Genomic DNA, 6,000 nt, shown 5'->3' with positions numbered 1-6,000 from the left:
ACAAAGTGACAGATGAGCTTTAAACCACAGACAGACACTGAGCTGATGTAATTTGTTAAGTATTTCTGTAATGACTCTGTTTTGTTTGTTTTACTAACTATTTACCTGCTTTTACAATGTTGTCTTTTGTGTTTGGGAGGCTGAAGACAAATTTCCTCCCATGGTGGACAGTAAAGATATATTCTATTCTATTACTCTTTTCAAAACTAACAGATTTGTGACACATTTCTCAAACAAACTTTAAAAGCAAGATCAAACAATGTCCTGTTCTCACACGTCTTTATTACAGAACTGCTGCCATAATCACAAACAAAAATGCCTTTATACAAAAGTTATATAACACTTAATCATTTAACACTCTGCAGAATACAAAAGGAAAAGTATAAATCAGCAAGACACACAACAAAGTTCATCAGATTGCTTTCAATGGAAAAAAATATCCTGGCTGATCCATCTAAAGGCCCCAGATGTGAAGTCTGTATGTTAACACTTGAAAGGGTTCTTCACACAGATGAAGCGAAAAGCAGAGTTGCACCTGGTGTTACCCCAGCCATCTGAAATTTGATTTAAAGAAAGAAAAAAGAAAAAGAGAAAAAATAACAACATTAACGGCAAATACATATTTTAAGTTAGCAAATGATTCACCATAATGTTCACTGTAATATCACCTATTTGTCTCTTTCCACAGAAAACTGAGTAAATCAGCACTCAGACCAAAAAAAAAGAAGTGAAATATGAGTGACGCTGACTTGTACTCCAGGACACTGATGTACAAGGCAGCCTCATGTTCACTCTGATCTAGGCACATTACCCTATCAAGACATATAAATACAGATATCAGCTCTGTGATAACAAGAAATAAATCCAGGTATAACAGTCACACCTCTGACAGCTACTGTAGGGTGTGTGATATATTGATCACACTCATTGTATCCTGGCTTGTTACATGTGGGATATAGGCCATGAATGACTATATTGCAAACGTTCATTATCCATAACAGCTTATCCTTTTCAGGGTCGGGGGCGGGGGCTGGAGCCTCTCCTGGCTGGCATTGAGAGAGAGGTATGGTACACCCTGGACAGGTCACCAGACTGTCACAGGACTGACACATAGTGACAGAAAAGAATTCACGCTCACATTCACACCTACAGGCAATTTAAAGTCATCACTTAACCCAACCAGCATGTCTTTGGACTGTGGGAGGAGGCCAGATAACGTGGAAAAGACCAACGCTGACAAGAGGAGAACACACACACTCCATATAATAAAAGCACCAGTGGTTCCCCTTTGATTTATTTCATTGTAACAATACTTAAGTTAACTTTATAATAACAGTATTTTAACTTCATTGTGACAGTACTTTATTTAACGTCATTGTAACAGTAGTTCATGTAGATAAATATTTTAGTAGTCTACAGAAGTTTAAATGATAATTCACAATATTGGGATACATATTTTGTATTGAGATATAGCCTAAAAATACTGCAATATTGCTGCTGGAGGCTTTACTGGTGCTGGACAGTCAGTCATAGCAGGTGAGGGAGAGGCAGGGCCCATAGAGCATGTTAGAGAGCCAGAGGGTGGGCGGGAGATCTGCAGGGTCCATGACCACAGCCCAGTGCCCACAGCCTGTGTGGATGTGGAGCCTCCAACATGCTCTGGGGGCTGTGACTTTACCCTCACCTACTATGGCTGCCCTCCAGCCTGGAGAGGCCCCTAGATCTTTACAAACACACATATATGAAGAGTTATTAAACTACCCTAATGATGGAAGAAAAAAAGCTTGGTGGCTCTGGTCAACATCAACACTCTTACACTGTGAGAGCATGGAAGAGTGAAGATGTAAAAACCAATAAAAGCAGAGTGTCCTCGACCATCCATCCAGACCATCCATTCTAGCACCAACCCCAAAGCAAACAGGTGGACTTACATGTGGTGCGTAGGTAGGAGCAGAGGGAGCTGCTGGAGGAGGAGTATGAGTACCAGTTGGTGTAATAGAAACCCTCACGGTCAATCCACATCCACTGGCCCTAAGAGACAAAGAACATCAGTGTAAAGATGTGTTGTCCTAGTCTCTTCATTTGCTCTCACATCAATCTTGTGTGAGCCTAGACCCCCTTTGGACCAGGTCCTGGGCTTGATCTGGACTGACTGAGTGGTGTTTCTGCATAAATCCATACCTGCAGGTTGAAGCCTCCCAGCCATGCAGCATTCGAACTGCCTATCCCTGCGATCTGCTGGAGGAAGCTGTACTCTCTGGGGTTGGTGGCCGAGGCCAGGTGGGCGCCCAGGATGTTGCAGTGCTCCTGTCAGACAGAGGATGCAAATAGGAATCTTTGTGACTAAACAACTAAATAGTTGTTTCATTTCATTTCTGCATTTTCTTCCTCCAAATGACTTGTCTTTAGCTTTGATGTGAAAAGCTCATCTTTTCATGGACTGATGGTGACACACTGACTGACCTACTATCACCATCCTGATGCTCCATGTTGTGGAACATGTTGCATTCATCATGTGCGTCAATGGTAAGTTCTACACTCGCTTAACTGAATTAATAACAAAGTCTATCAGACGACAGGAAAAGCTACGACTTCAACCACATTGTTCACAGTGTGTACAAGCTCAGTGTTCTCACAATAACAATGTATAAGTGTGATAGTAGCAGTACCTCAGCCCTGTACCAGCTCATGGGAGTAGAGATGAGCCGAAGCAGCGAGAGCCATGCTGTAACCAGCCGTCTGGACAGAAGTTGAAACGAGCTACAGACAGACAGAAGAGAGAAAACACTGACTTCAACAGAGCAGTTTCACTGACTGAAGTACACAGATAATAGGTCCTTTCTAATCTAACTGTTTACAGCCTCCTTCAGCAGAAACAGCTGTTGTAATGACACCAACATCTGTCTGTATGTATCTGATATATTTTGGAGAACACTTAGCAGCGGAGTAAAAGCTAAGCTGGTTGTAGTTAAAAGCCTAACGTGCAGAAATATGGCTATGGTCCTTTAAGAGCACATATGTGATGTTTGGAAAGAGGTGTTTGGCTTTAATTTCTCATTTTTCTTTCTATGGTGTCATTGTTGTTTCTATGATGACCTCATTAATGAAGGAACATAAAGGAAAGTTTCAAACAGCGATGTGGCTCTTACATTCAGGTGCTGCTGCCTCCTCAGACACAGGTGCTGAAAAATATAATAAATAAATAAATAAATAAATAAATAAATAAATAAAATAGTGAAACTGTCCAGATATGCAATATATTTCATGATCAAAATATGTCAGTGTGTGTTTAGTTTTCTTATTATGAGCATGTCATTGTTTAAAAATGTCTCATTGAACCTTTAGTACAACAACATAACTGTGTGTATAATTGATTATTAATAGCAGCTACACAATACATTGTTATGAGTGACGTGTGTCCTTTGTGATTACCATTTCTGGGAACAGGGACAAATTCTTCTGGCACAAGTACTTCCTCATCCTTCATCATCTTGTCCATCTCTGAAACATCAACAGATTCATCAGAACTCTTTTTAGTTGAGAGTTTTTGACATTACAGAATGTCGCAACTATAAAATGTCAAGCATGTCCAGTGTAAATCGTATTAACATGGAAGTGACAAAAGTTAAAACCAGTTGAAGCGTCTACAGCTAAGCAGCTCTGTGAGGCTGTGTTTGGACCAGTGGTGGCTGCTGGTCTTTCAAACAGGGGAAGCTCACTTTAAGTTTACATCATAAAATTTGTCATATTGTAGCGAGGCAGTAACTTATAAAAGAAACACAGCAAAACACACTTAAAAGATTTTCAGATGGGTTTAAACACCTGAACTGTACTGTACAAATGGTGAAAATGAGCTATATCGCTTTGCTGCATGAAAAAAAACCTGCGCAGCGCTGTCTCATAGGAATGCCTGGAGGCTCCGAGTCCACCATGCTGACACGAGAATGTATGACAGGGAGGTTGCGTTTGAAAACTGGTGATAAACAGCTGACGTTTGAACATCATAGTCATGATGTCAAATGCATCCTAGCGCATGTTTAATGCAATCTAAATTCTTATTTTAATTTAAATTCATTAGTGCATATTTGACCATTTCTTCTATGAAATTCTAGGGGAAGTTCAGCCTCCCTTGTTGTCCCAGAGCAATCGCCCCTGGTTTAGACACACCTGTGCTTTGACCTAAATGCTAACTTCAGCATACTAACATGCTGATGTGTAGCAGCTATTTTGACCCCGTTCAAAATTATAGCTTAGTCCATATCATGCTAACATTGCTTATTAGCATTAACACAAAGTACAGCTGATGTTGATGTCATTAGTTTTGCAGGACAAAAAGTGATCCTTTCTCCACCCATATCGCATGTGTGAGTAATGAAGAAGGCCTACATACAAGTTCTGACGAGACCGATGAAGCTACAAATGTCACAATTTGACATTTAATGTTTTCACATGGCTGTCACAGTACAGGCTAAATAAAACATGAAACCAAACAGAAAAACTCTGCAGGATATTTAAAGAGGACACTAACCAGGTGCAGCAACAACCTCTTCCTTCAGGACCTCCACTGCTGCTTCTGTGAATGAATCACATTAATGTTAGTGTTAGATAGACAAGTGCAGTGTCTGTTCAAAACATGCTCCCAACAGGCCGATTACCCGCCCACAGAGCTGTTGTGTAAAGTAGATCAGATGAATGGTTCTTTAGATGTGCAAGAACATACAGACAGACAGACAGACAGAAATTGCTTTATTGTGAGATGTAGATCTTATTGTCTGTGTGTGTAAAGCAAAGACCTTCAATACTGACCTGGAGCCTTCGCTTCGTTTGTCTTCTCTCCCTCTGGTTGTGGAGCTGCAGGTAAAAACACAACACTGTCAATCAATCAATCAATCAATCAATTAATCAATCAATCAATCAATCAATCGTGTGTGTGTGTGTGTGTGTGTGTGTGTGTGTGTGTGTGTGTGTGTGTGTGTGTGTGTGCACCATGTTAGAGTCTTGCTGATTGACTGATGAACACATGGATGACAGTGTGTGTGTTCTGTCTAAATGGTCTGTGTTGAATCTGACCTGCAAATGCAGCACAGAGGAGAATGGAGAGGACCAGGACAGTCTTCATGGTGATGATCAACTGATCAACTGTTCTGTGTGGAGAAAAAACAAACAGCCAATAAATATTCAGACAGAGAGCAGAACCATGAGCTCCACTGAAGAGAGGAGAGATACAGCAGGTGTCTTACCTGTCAGGTAAATGTGAGGTGATGTTATTCAGGTATCAGCTGAATGATGCAGTGATGATGAGGGGATCCCTGCTCTTTATGTACACACACCTGAAGCACTGAGTCACGTTCATGTGGCAGAACGTGCCAATGTTTATCTATGACTCAGTCCTGTATGTGGGAAGATGATTACAGCATGCACATAAAGATATGAAGCTGATCATTAATCTGTTTCCTGACAGCATGTAAACAGTTTTCACAAACCTCTTCCTTGTTGTTGTGATTTCATATCAGGTTAATGGTTTAAAAGAATTACAGTCAAACTGGGCTGGATATTTAGTTACAGTAAGTGTGTCAGCTGTGTGCTCTGAACTTGTATTTTAAAGGACATATGAACAATGGTGATACGCTATACAAAATTCATCATTATAAAGTCCTCATTATGTAGGAGGAATGGCTTCTGTCAGTGTTATATTACTATACATGATATTATTGGATCATTATTACTGATCATCAACATGTAACGTTTTAAACATTTTATGGATGGATTTGTTTGAAGACTTAATCGACTGAAACATCCTCAGACAGAAGAGATGCTGGACCATTAGGACAAACTCTGGAAAATGTGCAATGCTTTTTAGGGTCTTCTGTGTGTCAAGTTGGCCTTGGCCCACCCTGGTTTTACAGACATGTACAGAAGCTGAGGGTGCTTGAATACCTGCCCCTTTGCCCCTTAATGTCCAAAGTGCCCTTTTGTTAAGGTGGTTTTATTTTTGTTTGT

The 6,000-nt window shown here is 40.5% G+C and overlaps 1 pseudogene; it reads right to left on the bottom strand.

The window, feature by feature from the left end:
- Positions 1-262: 262 nt before the first annotated feature.
- LOC125885711 (ladderlectin-like) lies at positions 263-5,324 on the bottom strand (annotated as a pseudogene).
- Between the last annotated feature and the right edge of the window lie 676 nt (positions 5,325-6,000).

This window comes from Epinephelus fuscoguttatus, linkage group LG3, assembly GCF_011397635.1.
Source record: "Epinephelus fuscoguttatus linkage group LG3, E.fuscoguttatus.final_Chr_v1".
NCBI lineage: Eukaryota > Metazoa > Chordata > Actinopteri > Perciformes > Serranidae > Epinephelus > Epinephelus fuscoguttatus.
The sequence above is the reverse complement of the archived record's forward strand: the minus strand, read 5'-3'. Positions and strand labels throughout refer to the sequence as shown.